This window comes from Drosophila willistoni, assembly GCF_018902025.1.
Source record: "Drosophila willistoni isolate 14030-0811.24 chromosome XR unlocalized genomic scaffold, UCI_dwil_1.1 Seg106, whole genome shotgun sequence".
Taxonomy (NCBI): Eukaryota; Metazoa; Arthropoda; class Insecta; order Diptera; family Drosophilidae; genus Drosophila; species Drosophila willistoni.
In genome coordinates, this window is record NW_025814055.1 from 118,989 (window position 1) to 136,283 (window position 17,295).

At 37.1% G+C, this 17,295-nt stretch overlaps 1 protein-coding gene and 1 pseudogene across 1 annotated transcript in view; both read left to right on the top strand.

Moving 5' to 3' along the window:
- LOC6648652 (tyrosine-protein phosphatase 69D) overlaps positions 1–17,295 on the top strand; it is a 227,419-nt gene that overhangs the window by 73,328 nt on the left and 136,796 nt on the right. The gene's annotated exons all lie outside the window — the stretch shown is intronic.
- Positions 4,445–4,973, top strand: LOC26529993 (annotated as a pseudogene).

The following is a 17,295-nucleotide window of genomic DNA, read 5'->3' on the forward strand; positions in this document are numbered from 1 at the left end:
TCGAAGCCAAATGAAGTGCACCCGATCTACAACCTACAGCTTCTATTGCACAGAAGAATCACCGTAGAGGAGCCCCATAAGAGACGCCAACCACCGCAGTGTAAAAACTGCCAGGAATACAACCACACCTCTAACAATTGCAATCTTAGGTCAGTGTGTGTTGGCTGCGGCGAACATCATGAAGATGGAATTTGCACCAAGGACAGAAACAACGTCGCACTAAGACTATGCAGCAACTGTGGAGGGAACCACACGGCCAACTACAGAGGATGTCCTGTCTTCAAGGATCTTAAATCACACCTAAACGGGCGCAAACCCCCAGCTGGACCAACAATCATCTTCAACGCCTACAAAACTACACCGGAGGTTTTCTTCGCCAAGGCTGTTAGATCATCCAACATGACTGCTACAACCAGTTCTAGTGTATCCTTCGCTAGTGTGCTCCGAACTGGACAGACGGAGATCGCGAAAGAGACCCCGTCACTCCGCCATCTACAGAATCCGCAACCTAGCGCACCAGAGCTTGGCCAGCAAACTCCAAGTGGTCTAGAGGCCCTATTGATCTCACTCAATCAAAACATCACCACTTTTATGACGTTCATGCAAAACTGTATGCACGAACTGATGCGGAATCAAAACCTGCTTATCCAGAAGCTTATCGAGAATAAATAATGGCTTCCCTACGTCTATGTCTTTGGAATGCTAACGGCATCTCCAAGCACAAAAATGAAATGCAACTATTCCTAGACTCAAGTGAAATCGACGTTTTGCTGATTTCGGAAACACATTTAACATCAAAAAATAATTTTCAAATACCAAAATATACCTTCTACGCAACAAACCATCCAGACGGAAAACCTCATGGCGGGACCGGTATCCTAATCAAAAACCGTATAAAACACTCGTTCCTCAACAGATTTGAAACACAGCACCTACAAGCAACTGCTATAACCGTCCAAACCAGCTGCGGCAACACTACATTGGTTGCCCTGTACTGCCCACCACGCTTCTCAATCTATGAAAAGGAATTTACCGATTTCTTTAACACACTCGGAGATCGCTTCATTGCAGCAGGGGACTATAACGCCACACATACGCACTGGGGATCTCGCCGTTGTACAACACAATAGTCAACCCTCTCAATAAGATGGATTGGCCCACAGATCCACAGAAAGTGCCTGACTTGATTGATTTCGCAGTAACCAAGAGGATTCCACGTAATCGGATCACTGCGGAAACACTGCTAGATTTAACTTCCGATCACTCTCCAGTGCTATTCACATTATTAACAAGACCTCAAGTACTTGATCGCCCATATAGGCTTACAAACAACAAAACAAATTGGCTTAAATTTAAAATGTACATGAGTGCCCACATTGACTGTTCGCCGAAACTGGATGCTGCAGAGGACATTGATATGTGCGTCTCTGCACTTGAGTCGATGATGGGAGCTGCAGCAAGAGTATATACTCCACATGCCTCTTCTTACACCAAACCTGTTGACAGGCCTACGAACCGGCGGATAGAACAATTAGTAACGGAAAAACGACGTCTAAGAAGAGAATGGCAGATTACTCGATCAGCAGCAGCAAAACTTCGCCTAAGGCAAGCTAATCGCAACCCCTCCAAGGCGTTAAGAGAGGAACGAGGAAAGCTGGGCTCAAAGGAAATACATAGAAAAGCTCAGTCCAACCAGCACAAAACATCCTCTGTGGAAAACCCACCCAACTTTAAGCGCTCCTACAGAGACAATTTCACCGATAAGGAGTCCAACCGGTGGATGGGCCCGCAGTGACGAAGAGAGGGCATCCGTATTTCCCACACATCTTAAAATGGTTTTCCAGCCAAATCCAACATCAAACTCATATGTACTTCCCCCTTCGAACACATTAACGGATAGTGAGTACTCGGAACTCCAATCGGAAGAGATCACTGCAGTTATTAAAAACCACATAAAGCCGAAAAAAGCCCCTGGACATGACCTAATCACACCGAAAATGATCCTAGAACTCCCTATCTGCAAATCTGTTCAACGCTATAATAAAAATTGGCTACTTCCCAAGAACATGGAAAAAGTCCACTATCATCATGATTCCTAAAGTGGGAAAGGACAAAACCCAGCCATCATCCTATAGGCCAATTAGTTTGCTGCCATGTCTTTCGAAGCTTTTTGAAAAGGTCCTGCAGATCCGCCTAAACTCATTTCTGGCATCGGAGAACACAATCCCTTCACACCAGTTTGGCTTCCGCGAAAAACATGGTACAATTGAACAAGTCAATCGCATAACATCCGAAATACGAACAGCATTCGAACTAAAAGAATACTGTGCGGCTGTCTTCCTCGACGTTGCCCAGGCTTTTGATAGAGTTTGGCTGGAGGGTCTGATGTTCATCGAACCAAAAAAGTCACAGCTTAAACTGAAAGCGAGTAGCCTACATTGGATCATCAATGCTAGGTCCCCTCTACGTCTGGAGTATAAAGTCCTCCTATACAACTCCGTACTGAAACCCATCTGGACTTACGGAGCCGTACTATGGGGAAATGCAAGTACCAGCAATGTCGATATTATACAAACGAGCGCAGTCGAAGATTTTAAGATCAATCACGGGGGCCCCGTGGTATATACGAAACGACAATAACAAGTGATTAGGGCCGCCTGCAATATCCCCAGGATTTATCTTAAGTACTAGTCTAAGAAAAATATCTCAAACTTGTTGTTAGGCTCTAATTTAAGAGTAGATTTAACAAATATATATTAAACGTTAAAAAAAAAAAAAAAAAAATTAAGACCTCGTAACCCGAATTTATGGAATTGCTTTTGAACCGATACTACGCTACGCTGGTGAACGTCATATTAAGGGTTCCACACTGGCGAGTATATTCTAGAGTATGGCGAACTAACGAAGAGTATAAAACCTTTGTTACCTAGGGATGATTAAATTCTTTGGCCCAACGTTTAATGAAGCCAAGAAGACTGCATGCTTTATTGACAATTGAAGAAATGTGAAAATTAAATGAAAGTTTTGGGTCAAACATAACGCTTAAGTCTTTGAATGATGGTACACAATCTAATAGAACAGACTTGATAGAGTAATGTGCTAGAAACGGAGACAAACGACTGAATGTCATAAAAGAGCACTTTGAGGCATTAAGATGTAATTTATTAATCACAGAATGTATCGAGATCTGCTTGCCAGTACTGTTGGAATCATTATAGGAATAACAAATCTTGACGTCGTCTGCAAACATGAGCACGCGTGAATGAGCCTAGGTCAAGCGCAAACCATTAATAACAGTGGGCCCAGATGACTGGATTAGGGGACACCTGAGGTAACTTGAACGGTTTTAGATAATGAGGAACAACAAGAAACCTTTTGGGTTTTGCCAATAATATACGATATTACCCAAGGCAATAGTATCGGGGAAAAGCCCATATTGAAAAGTTTCGTAAAAAGCATAGAATCGAAATATTTTAAGGATGCAGCTAGGAATTTTATCAGGCTCGGGTACGAAGGAAGACCTCACAAATGATAAGCTAGAGATAATAGAGTCTTCAGTTATACTAGAAAAAACACACAATTTAAATGTGGGATTGCGGAGGCATAGGATGTGGGAGGTGAAGCAGTAGTAGAAAAGGTCGACTAAAAGAATTTAGCAAGCATTGAGTCATTAAGTCTGAAGGTGGAACGCAGTAGGATAGAGCGTCGTTTAGAATTAACAAAGTTGTAAAATCGTTTGAGGTTTTGATAGAATTCAACCCTACGCGCACGATATAATTATTGTAGCATTGAGTATTTAAAAGAATTGAGATTTCGCTATACAATAAATTGCATAGTCAAATTTCTACTTAATGTTGCGGGGATTAGATACCCTACGGGTGACCCTCATAAGAAACGCATTTATCAATTAGACAATTAAAAGCGAAGTAGAAAAAATTCAAGGCACAATCTATATGATTGCTACTTCGCTTTTAATTGTCTAATTGATAAATTAGATTTAGGGGACTAGATAGCCTACGGGTGAGCCAGACCGGCGTACTGGAGAGACGGTAGAGACATTCTCATAAGAAACGCATTTATCAATTAGACAATTAAAAGCGAAGTAGAAAAAATTCAAGTCACAATCTATATGATTGCTACTTCGCTTTTAATTGTCTAATTGATAAATGCGTTTCTTATGAGAATGTCTCTACAGCACTAAAATAGAAATGACCAATCAAAAAAGGAAATTAGGTTGTTAAGAAGATTGAAATTTGAAATTTTACGAAAACATCTACGACGAGAAACTGATGTCGTTATTTAATGAATTAGTGTTATTCTCAATTAATGTTATTCAATAAATTAGTAACGGAATTGGAAGAAATAATAACTTCAATTGTAGGGTGTTAAGGATATTCAGGATTCACAAGGGGCTGTGTGTTAGATACCGAAAACTTTTCATGTCAAAAATCAGGCTATTAAGATGGGTCGTAAGCACGCTCCTGGCAAGGGTATTTCGCAATCCGCTCTACCTTATCGTCGCACAGTGCCATCATGGCTGAAGCTGAACTCTGAAGATGTTAAGAGGCAGATTAAGAAGTTGGGCAAGAAAGGTTTGACCCCTTTCAAAATTGGTATCATCCTGCGTGACTCCCATGGTATTGCACAGGTGCGTTTCGTGAATGGCAACAAATCCGATATCCCAGAAGATCTGTAACACATGATCAAGAAGGCTGTTGTCATCCTCAACCAATTGGAACACAAGGACAAGGACGGCAAGTTTCGTTTGATTTGGGTCGAATCCAGAATTCACCGTCTAGCCTGCTACTACAAGACAAGGAGCGTTCTGCCACCAAACTGGATATACGAATCGAGCACCGCCTCTGCTCTGGTTGCGTAAGGCACAGCTGCTAGTTTGTTTTGAAAACAAATTATCCTCTTTTACCATATAACAACAATAAGAAGAATATCAAATAAACACACCCAACCGGAAATAACAGTGGGATCCGAGACAAAAATAAGATCAAGGGTTTTTTTTTAAAAGAGTTAAGTAAAGAATTGTTATAGCGGACATTCAAGTAGGCTATCAAGAAAAACATGTTGACATGAAGGAATTAAGAAAGATAGATTATCATCAACAAGCCAAGAAATATTAGGCAAGTTGAAATCACCTAAAACTATAAGGTAATTAAGACCTTTAAGACGACTAAAAATGGTTTGCAGAGCATCAGCATGGCGCATGCAGGTCATTACTTGGGAAGTCGGAGGAATATAAGAAGGAAACAAGAATAAGCTAAAAATAGAACATGTAACATTGGCGCAAAAAAACTCAACACCTAAGGGCAGATCAATCGACACAACACTTGCACACAGATTCGAGTTGACAGCGATGAGTACTCCACCGCCACGACGACCAACACGATCAAGCCTATAAGAAATAAAGTTATTAGAAAGAATTTAATTATCCAAAACAGAGGAGTTAAGCCAAGTTTCAGACAAAGCTAATATGTCAGCCGAAAAGGTTTGGCTATCACATAACAAGAGCTTGGTAAGAAGTCCTCTTACATTTTGATAATGAATGCAAAGACTAGACGTTATTAGTTATTTGAAGCAGAAGATAAATTAGGAAGATGGAAGATGGAGATAAATAATTGTTTACGATGAGGCACTACAGTTAGTGGAGGCGGAGGAGCATTGGGATCCGCAAGTGATTGAGAGCCAGCATGATCCTGTGATTGATCAGAGTTCCTGTGAGGGATAGATTGAGGTACACCAGGGCTTGTAATGGGTACTTCAATCTGAAAAGAAGAGCATAAAGAGGGACAAGAAGATGGTGTAGGCGAAATTAAAATGGGAGACGATGTGCTGGCGACTGCTTACGAGGCAGCTCAAGGGTACATTTCTTGGGCAACTTCTCAGAAGGTGGAACAAACTTGAATTGCGACAATAAATGTACGCTAGAGTCACACTCGTTAGACAGCTGTTTGGCCAGTTTGTTTAAAGAAAGAAACTTTAAACGAAGATCCCTATACATACGGCTAAAATCAAGCTGCTGGCTGGCACAAGATGGGCAAGTCCAGCGCATTAAGCCAAGTTCAGGCTTAGACATATACAAAGCAGAAAATTTGTCGTAGTCGCGGCCATTGAGGCCAGCACATTTTAAGTGCTGCGATAATTAGATTATCGGAGAGCCAAAAAGATATTGCTCTATACTGATCATCAAAACGATCAGAATGCTTGCAAGTAGGTAGAAAACAAGCCATTGAAAAACCAAAAGAAACAAAAGGCAAAAATATATAAAAATATATAGAAAATTTAAAAACACAGGCCGACATGATTTTTGGTGACGTTAACCTGAGAGGTGTTTTTAACTAATTCGGGTACGCTGATTCTGACTGCTTACTCAGTTTTTGTTCATCACGTCCAGATTTTGTGAAATTAGGGGATCTAGGGTTGAAAAATAGGCACCCAAAAGTATACTATATAAAGTTAAAAATTGTTTTTCGACATTTTTAACGAATTGTAGAATTTCTTGTTTAAGAAAAATAGCTGTTGGTTGCCAACATTACTTATAAACAATTTGTTAGATGCATAAAATTACAATAATGCTTTAAAATTAACAAGTTGCAAATTCTTCGAATCCCTATAGCATACTTTTTGGTTCGAATTTTACTTATTTTGGAACCATATCCACAGTGCATGATAATATGCATGATAACAAAGAAACGCCTCTTTGAATTTGTGTAAATTGCGTTTAAATCATACCTAATATATTAATAGCTTTTTTACTTTAAATATTGTAACAAATTAAATTTTTTATTGATGCCAAAAAGAAAAAAAAAACAAAAAGGTTCTGGAAGAGGACGTAAGTCGCAAATAGAAAATTTCCTTTACACACCTGGGTGTGGCCAGACCCAAACATTTTCCATACATTTGTAGGGCATATTTTGCAAGTTCAATGAGTTCCATGACTGCCGCATTGGTTTTGGCTAATACTTACAGGAGCAAAAAAAAAATTTTGTTACGCGGAAAATTTTTAAAATACAAATTTAAGAAACTTTAAAAACTTAACTCTACTTAAACCACACTTTATAGCTTTACTAACTATTAACTCTCTTTTTCGTGTAGCAATAAAAAAAGGAAATTTAAATTTCGCGGTAAAAATTGGTTAAATGCACTGTGATAGTCGAAAAAAAGACATAACAAAATTCGATGTTTTCACCCTATTTCGGGACCTGCGAATCGAACTGCATCATTAGTTATCACGATGGTTTCATGCAAAATGCAAATGTGCAATAAATCAAAGAAAATCCTTTTTTTTTTGCAATTAATCAGCAAGAGTTTTTGAAAGTATTTTTAGAGTACTATCGACCGTAAAAAAATGTAGTGCCTCCTGTTTTTATATGTTGAGAAAAATGCTCCAAAAGAGCGGTCACACGACATCAAATATACAGCTGCGAACTGAATTTTTAAAAAATACGTAAATTAGTTATTATAAATTTTAAATATTTTTTTTTACTGGTGTATGGTATAACTATGTCGAGACGACTTACTTACTTCATTGTAAAGTAAATAAATTTCGATCGCTATGTCCTGTTGATGATAGTGTTAAAGAACGAAAGTTATGTAAAGATATAGTTATAAATCAATCGTTAAGTACTGGTGAAAAGATAAAATTACATTGAAAAATAATTACCTGTTGCCCTTAATCGATGACTTGCTAGATAAGTTCGGTAATAAAACAGTTTTTACGAAGTTAGGTTTGAAAAATGGGTACTTTCATGTCTTTATGAACAAGGATTCAGTGAAATATATGTAATTTGTTACGCCTTTAGGTCAGTTCGAATTTTTACGAATGCCATTAGGGCTGGAAACTGCACCAGCTGTTTTCCAACGTTTTGTAAATAACATTTTTGCCGATTTGATGAGAAAATAAAAATTAAATATGGACAAGTCCTAGATATGGAGAAGCATCTAAAAGTTTTGAAAGAAGTTTTTGCAAGATTGGTACAAAATAAGTTGCAGTTACGGTTAGACAAGTGTGAATTTTTACAATCGAAAGTCAAAGATTTCGAATTCAATGTCTCGAGTGACGGTATGAAAGCTGCTGATAGTGGAATAGAAGCAGTCAAGAAGAATTTCCCAAGGCAAGAAAAGGTACAAAAAGGGCAAAGTTTTCTAGGGTTATGTTCATACTTCCGAAGATTTATTAAGGATTTTTCGACAATAGCTAAGCCCTTCTTAGGAAGGATACTCCTTTTTAGTTTGGAAAGGCAGAGCAAGATTGTTTTTTAACTCTTAAAGAAAAGCTAGTGCAAGCAATTTCGATTACTAGCAATTTTTGATTATACGCATGAGACATAGTTGCATTGTGATGCAAGTAAACTTGATTTCGGGGCTGCTCTAATGCAAAAGAAAGTTGCCGGTAAGTTGCATCCAGTATTTTATTTTTCTAAGCGATCAACGAATTAGAAGCTTTAGCAATTATTTATGAAAAATATGAGCACTATGCAGCATACCAAAAGGAGATGAGCCATTTGAACTAATACATATAGATCATTACAGACCGGATTTACTAAGTTTGTTAGATTGTTGGATTATTTTACATCTAGTGGGCTTGAACTATTTATGACTGAATGTAATAAAAAACATTTTAAGATAGGAATAGGCTCTCCTCAAGCAAATGAGCAAGTTGAACGATTGAATAGAAGCATAGGCCCAATGATAATGAATAGAGAGAGGTCTGTATTGGGACTCTGTAATTGAAACAGTGGAATTTTCTTTTAATAAGACATTGCAGCAGCAAAAGCAACAGCCAAGTAAGATGCTGTTTGGAATTGAGCAAAAAGGTGAGGTTTTTGATCAGTTAAGAAAGAAATTAGAAGAAATCGAATGTCCTGAGAAGCCGGAAAGTTTAAAAACGATTCGTTAAGAAGCAATACAAACCAGAAGAAAGTGCAGCCGTACAATGAAGCATACTACAACAATCTATGATAATGCCAATACAATATAGGAAAGAAATAAGGATCTTACGTAGTCGAAAAAGTATTAAGAAATTATAGATTTTTTTCACGCAATCGCTATCAAGGTATTTGGAGTGCGTAGAACATGACACACAAAAAAGTGGCCAAAATGTAGAAAATAAAAACTATTGTATTGCACAAAATTTTCATTATTGTATAAGATTAAACTATATCATGTCAATTGTATATATATAAGGTGCACGCAATAAGTAAGTGGGACAAAGACTTATCACATTATTTTGTCCAAAATATGCAGTTTTTCGTTTTCTCTTTTCCTTCTATATTTTAGTTGCATTGTTCTTCAGCGATGACCAAAAATTTGTGAAAAAGTTTTACAGGATTATCCAAATACATTAATTTTTAGAAGCCAATGTTGAGTTTTGCGAACGAAATAAGTAAATGGGACAGATTGCTTTGCTGTCATTTGTGGTTAGATAAACACATGAAATCGGTACTTTGAATAACAAATTTTTTTTTTAATCTTTTAAATTAACGAAAAAAAAAAGTTATTTTCAGGTTTTATTATATAAGTATGTTGCCATTCGTAACTGTTTTTTTAATGAAAAAAAGAGGGCGTCTAACGGCTAGACACGGTAGAAGTGAAACCTTCCGTAAAACAAACTGAGAGAGAATGAGACGAAAGCAGCATTAGGAGCGGGATAATTATAGGTTCATTATAATATTGCTATAAAGGTCATATTTTTTATTTTCTTCATTTTATTATTTTCTTCATTTTTATTATTATTATTCATCCTCAATGTTTTCAATTTCAACAAATGATACGAGTGGCTTATGATAGCTAAAATATGATACAAATGCTTTGGTTTCGATGTTGTCAACATATCTTTGAAATACCGCGTCAATTGTTGTTTTTGATCGTGTTGTTGATTCAGTGCGATTGTTACACATTTTTAAACTGAATGTTGTATTGAGAAAGTCAATTAAAGGAACCGCTGTGTCCAATGCAAAATTTACGTTAAAATCGCCACTTAAAATCATTGGAACTTTATCGTAATCTTTTCTAAGTATCCGCGATACTTCTGGTGTATACTTTATTAAATTTTCATGAATGAATTCCGTGATGCTATTTATTGATTGATTCGGTGAAATATAAATTGCCACAATTAAAACTGTTTTTCCATTGCTCAATCTGGTTTCGCATGCACATATTTTTCCCACTTTAGAGAGCTGAACAGACAGTGATTCTAGTTGCTGTGCATTCATTCATTATATATTTTGTGATACATTTTTATTTACTTTTTACTTTTTATACCCTTGCAGAGGGTATTGTAAAATTGGTCAGAAGTTCGTAACGCACAGAAGGAGGCGTTTACGACCTGAGAAGCTGAGTTGATATAGCCATGTCCATCTGTCCGTCCGTCTGTGCGTATGCGTTTTACTCAGCCGTCTTAAGAGCTATCGGGATGAAATCTTTTTTTGGGTTTTTTATTACCCGGGTAAGATAAAGTATGAAAATCCTTAGGATCGGACCACTATATCATATAGGTCTAGAAGAAAACATTTTGCGGACATGGCTATATCAACTCAGCTTCTCATGCTGATCAAGAATTTATATACTTTATGGGGTCGTCAACGCCTCCTTCTGTGCGTTACGAACATCTGACCAATTTTACAATACCCTCTGCAAGGGTATAAAAAGTAAATAAAAAGTAAATAAAAATGTATCACAAAAAAATATATAAATATATAAAAAGCATTATGAATAAAAAGCATTATAAAAAAAACTTCGACCAAGCTGGGAGTCGAACCCCGGCCGCCCGATCGCCAAGCGAGCACACTAATAACAGAGCCACGTCGACACTTTCTAAATTGCCGTCGAGTTCTGTAGTTAAGCACGCATCTCATTTTCGCATTGTCGTTATGTCTCTTTTTAGAGACACGCGAGCACACTAACTACACAACTCGACGACAATTTACAAAGTGTCGACGTGGCTCTGTTGTTAGTGTGCTCGCTTGGCGATCGGGCGGCCGGGGTTCGACTCCCAGCTTGGTCGAAGTTTTTCATAATGCTTTTTATTTATAATGCTTTTTATATATTTGCATCTCATTCTCTCGCAGCGAGCACACTAAGTACAGAACTCGACGGCAATTTACAAAGTGTCGACGTGGCTCTGTTGTTAGTGTGCTCGCTTGGCGATCGGGCGGCCGGGGTTCGACTCCCAGCTTGGTCGAAGTTTTTCATAATGCTTTTTATATATTTGCATCTCATTCTCTCGCAGGCTAAATACTATAAGATCTATATGTGTCTCTGTTTAGTGGTCGGTTTTTCGTTTCATCGAGTCTGAAATCACTCCCAACGATTCTAAAGAAGTTTTCACTTCAAAAACGCGAAGTTTCGCACTCTTATCCGATGGAGAGCGTGGAAGATTTGTGGCACTGTGTGATGTGGAGATCTCAATTAGCAAAATTGCAGAACATGTTGGCGAAAATAAAAACACAGTCAAAAATGACTTAAAGACCGGGAAAATTATGAAAGATATTCCCGTTCTGATAGCCTAATATTGAGTGACAACTGAATATGAAATCTAGCGATCAAATAAAATATCAGCGCATCCCAAATAGGAAGTAATTTTTCTCTATCGACATTCACGAGATGCGTGCATAAATCCTGCAGTGATCATATAATGCTTTATATAGAAAAAAACTCATGCAACCGGAGCTATTGCTTAGGCATAAAGCCACTCGTTTACATGTTGCCAACAAATACAATGTTTGTACTCTCAGTTTGAACTGTGTAGAAAAATATTGTTTTTAGTAACCAAAAATGTTGAATTTAAATAAACCCGAGGGGTATCGCTATTAAATTCACGATTTGCGCGCCCTAAAACAAGTCCATGTGTCCAGAAATTTGTATATGATTATATGGACGGAATTCCCGCTTATTGAGAGGACTCTAAAGTGTTTTATAACGCATAAAATAAATGCATAAAACTATGTTGAGTTGTCCGAGATCGTTTTTGTGCAATTTGGAGAGGATACATACATTTTCTAGCGTGATAATGAACCCAATCATAAAACAAAACTCACAAAAGCTTATTTAAAAGTCTCTCAAATTCTTATTTTAGACTGGTCAACAAGCAGACTAGACTTATATACCCACAGAAAGCAATTTCCAAATATAAAGGGCTTATAAGAAGCCATTTTTCAAGAATCGGACAAATTGAACAACCAAATGCTCCAAAACACGCTTAATTAAATGGCAGCTCGTATACTGCGATTGGTAAGAAACAGAGGAGAGGGCTATTCAATCGTTTAAAGTTGTTTCAGTTGGTTTTTTATTTTTCATTTTAAAATTAGGACACAAATTACAATTTGTCCCAGTTACTTATTTCGGCTGAAATAAATTCATAAATTTAAGAAGTTTAAAAATAAATGTATTTTATTTTAATATCTTTATCGGTTCAGTTGGTATTAGTAGTGTCCCACTTACTTATTTCGCGCACATTACTTTTTTCTTTTCTTTATTAACGTATGAAAGTAAAATGAATTTCCCGTCAAGTGACCATCATGTTATGGTCTGAGATGACACATTCCAGCCATAGTCATCCACCATTTGACCTCTGATTTGCGTCGAAATCAAAAAAGTATCGGCTTAACTGATTTTGGCAATCCGTCTATCGTTGTTTAAAGTGGTTTTTCTGGGCTTTTCACGTGGAATATTTTCCCAGGTTGCATGTTTCTTATAAAATGCAATGCCATTTGGCCTTTTGCACTCGAAAAATGTAAAGTCTTACAAATTTGTAGAATAATTGTGTTTTTTTTTCATAATATTCCCATATTAGCTTGCTTTCGGCCGGATTTCTATTTTTATTTTTTTGTCATAGCGGTAAAATTGTTTTGGGAAACTTATTTAGTATTCAATGTTTTAGTGTAGAAAACAAATAACACAACTTTCCCCGAAAACAAAAAACAGGTTTGACGGTTTTAGCTTAAGGTGGCTTAAGTATGTGAGCTGGGGCGGAAAACTTCTTTTTGACATTTCGTCATTTTTTGCAAACTCTCGAATTCCTACTGATAATTTTTTTCTGTGATCCGCTGCTTAAAAAATATTGCTACAAAATGTAAAAGCGCGAAAAAATTATGTTTAACAAAGTTATGATGAAAACAGTTTATGGTAGTGGCAGTGGCTTAAGTCTATGGGCACCACTGTACGTATACGAGAATTTTAGTAGGCGGTCCAAAAGGACGGAGTTGGTCGTAGGCTAGTGGCGCCGCTAGAGTGCAGTGCTCGTATGTTTGTGTGAGGGTGAGCGAGATAGCATTTGCAATGAGGCGAATTTAATAGACATACACTCATGGACTCAATAGGTGTGAGCCTTAGAATTTGACAAATGTCCATAGAAAAAATATATGGCAAGTTCTACGATCGTCAAATTGATTCTCAAAGATTCTTAATACTTTCATGAAGTAAAATAATTAAGTCCCAAGTGTAATTAAGGCGCTTAAAAAAACGTCGGCTATTTTAGTCGATTCACCCAAAAAAATTTATAAAAAATGTAATTTTGCCAACTGCTATTTTTTTTAAAGGGGATAATATTGGAATATAAAAGGTTTAGTTAGAACTTTTTGCTGCTCCCTGGAGGGAAACAGGACGGAAATTTCTTAGTCAGATTTGAAACTAAATTAACATCTTTAAATTGGTACAATAACAGAACTTTCAGAATATTAAATTACAAATGTAGTTTAGCTTTCATAAAGAATTAAAATGTGTCGATCGACGAAACTATGAACCCAATTTCCTAATCTGTACCTTTATTGCCTGCATTCCTTTCAAGACGTTTGACACGATCGACAGCAAAATGTACAACAAAGAATTATAAGAACTTTTATTGACAACAAGTTTTAGAGATTCTTTTTACCACGAAATGCATTTTTGCGGATGTGCAAACATTTCGGTTGTATTTACATGAACAGGTGAGAATCACCGAGAGTAAATTTGTCTACAAACGATTGCTTGTAGTACTGAAATTTGGGTAAAATGATTTCGTACTGATTCCAGCATTGATGTTCAAGCATCAGAAGCGCAAGAAATCGATTATGTGCCAAAACTTTTTTGATGAAAATTTGTGCCTATATTTACATTTTTGTATTTCGCAAATGAACCAAAGCTGAAATATTTTTTTTGTTCAAGATTAAATATGATATATAAGTTTAATAAATGTAATTTTTCATTTACATATAGCTGTGTTAACAAAAAAGTTACAGCTCTTAGAAGTTGGATTTTTCAAGTGTGCCAATACTTTTTTGACTCACTGTATATGTAAATGAAACGAGTTCTCAAAAGCAAAGAACCTGATATATGTTAGTCAAACAAAATCGAATAGAATATAGTTCAACTCATACTCGTATATGTTAAACTTCATAACTGAAATTTCTGTGCTCTTTTGAATCGGTCCCAATGTTAAATCGGTTTTAAATGTTAACAAAATATTTGTATTATTTACACTAAAATGTTTCCGCCCCTCTCCGATTTGCATAGGCAAAATAGTACAGACTAGGAGCAAAATCGATTCAGTGTATATCGTATACAGATGTTTTTAAGAACGCATCTCTTGGAACGTCGATGAAATATAAGCAAATGATCTCCCTTTTCGATTATAGGTGTGTGAGGACGAATTCTAAAACAATATCGCCTTGTGAAATTGATGATAAAACGTGATCATAAGAATGTTAAAGAACCGATTGTGGTTTCGTTTATATTACTATAAATCAAATTTCTTTTGTTTTGTTTGTAAAGAGTTTTTCAAAAGGGGTGCTACAAAAGTAGAACGATAGGAACTGCGAACGAAGCTAACTTTAAGAGCGCTGTGCACAGTGGTCAGTTTTATAGGCCAAAAATAAAAACCAGAGGGCCGTGGCTAACTTCGACCGCGTCAAAGTTTGTATACCCTTGCTACTTTTTTGGTAACTCTTTCCTTTTCAAGGTGGAAAAACGTTTTATCTAAAAAGGCTAATGTTTCCGAAAGAACGGCCTACAATCTTAGCATAGGAAAAAACTAAGATATTGATCAAAGTCACTGTTTTCCACCGATCGTTCCTATAGGAGCTATATGATATAGTTACCCGATCTTTATCAAATTCGGCACAGTCATTTACAGATATATTAAACTAACAAATGTTTAATTTGAAAGCAATCGCGTCAAAAGTAACGAAGTTATTGACAAAAGTCACTGTTTTCGAAAGATCGTTCCTATGGGAGCTATATGATATAGTAACCCGATCTTGATCAAATTTGGCATAGTCGTTTATACGTGTAATAAACTCGCCAATATTAAATATCAGAACAATAGCTCAGAAAATAACGAAGTTATTGAGAAAAGTCACTGTCGTAACTTTGGCGTTTGTATGGGAGCTTTATGATATAGTTATCCGATCCGGCTGAATCCGAGATATACAAACTGTGCAGTATATACAAGCCTACATGCAAAATTTCAGCTCTATAGCTCTTACGGTCTAGGAGAAGTTTGATCCAGACGGACGGACAGACGGACGGACGGGTTTTTGGTGGCGCTATTAAAAATGAAGTAAGTAAGTCGTCTCGCCGACTTGGGTATACCATACACCAGGTGAAACAAATATTTAAAATTTCGAAAACCAAATGGATCTCTATTAAATTGTTTTAACATGCCCTCATACCATATGCTATCTCGCTCACTCTACAAACACACGAGCACTCTAGCGCCGCCGCTAGCCAACGGCCAATTCTGCCCTTATGGATCGCGTAGCTAAATACGTTCATACGTATATTTTACATGTTTCTAGTCCGATTTCAATCAAATTTGGTAGTTTGATAGAAATAGATAAGATTTACTAGTCTGCCAAATTTGATCGCGATGGTTAAAAAATTGCCAATCGGTTTTTTTTCTAAATTATGGAGGCGGAAGTGGGCGTGGCAACATATTAAAATATATATATTCTGCGCGCATACTAAGCCAGTATACATACTAAATTTGGTGACTTTAGTTTTGTTAGTTTTCGAGAAAATCAGTTTTGTTTAATTTTCGGGGGCGGAAATGGGCGTGGCAAAATTTTTAAATAGTCAATATCTGCGCGTCTATTAAGCTAGCTTACATACCTAATTTAATGTCGGTAGCTTTCATAGTTTTTAAGAAAATCAGTTTTTTGTGAATTGCGGGGGCGGAAGGGGGCGTGGCAAAAATTTGAAACAAACTCGATAACTGTACACACCACACGAGTCTGCATACCAAATTTGGCTCTAGCTCTTATAGTCTCCGAGATCTAGGTGTTCATACAGACGGACGATCGGACGGACAGACTGACATGGCTAGATCGACTCGGTTGTTGATCCTGATCAAGAATATATATACTTTGTGGGGTCGGAGATGCTTTCTTCTGCCTGTTACATACATTTTGGCGACTTTAATATACCATATCACCCTATGGGTGTATGGTATAAAAAGCTCAAGGTCAATTCGCCGTAGAAATAGTGCATGTCAACTATATTCGTCTAGCTAGCCGATTTATAAAATTTAATGTTTGAAACAGCGCACCCTTACAGATTAGAGATCGAGAAGTAGTAGTATATATGTATGTACGATATTATTCCTGCCACCCACACCGTGGATCAGTATCATAAGATGTTAGCAAAACTGTTCGATCGTTTTATTAAGTACAATTTAGAGGTCAATTTGAAGAAAAGCATTAGAACCCGGTTATAACGACTCCGCTTATAACGTACGTCTGGTTATAGCGACTAAAGTTTGATGAGTGATTGGTTGGTCCCAATACAAACTTATATGAAAGGGCCTCCAGTTAGTACATACGTGTTCCGGATGTAACTTGAGCGTCGTTATAACCGGATTCTACTGTAATACAAAATCAATAAACCCCCGCATTTTTTGTATCCAGTCGAATAAATGGTCAAGTCCTTTTGCAAAAGAGCTTAATCGTGAAGATTGAACTTTTCAACAGGACAATGCGCCAATACATGTTGCACGGGCTACGATGTAGTACTTTGAGGCACACAATATAGAATGAGGAAACATTGAGCTCTCCAAAACATGATAACTTCGATGCGACACAGGCTACATGAGCTTCATTAAAATAAAGGACACTATTAAATATTAGAAGTAATATTTTCTTGCTGAAGTAAAAATAATCATAAACCAGAGGGCCGAGTTCATATAGCCATATCCGTCCGTCCGTTCGTCCGTCCGTCCGTCCGTCCGTCCGTCCGTCCGTCCGTCCGTCCGTCTGTCCGTCCGTCCGTCTGTCTGTCCGTCCGTCTGGATCCACTATATCATATAGTTTT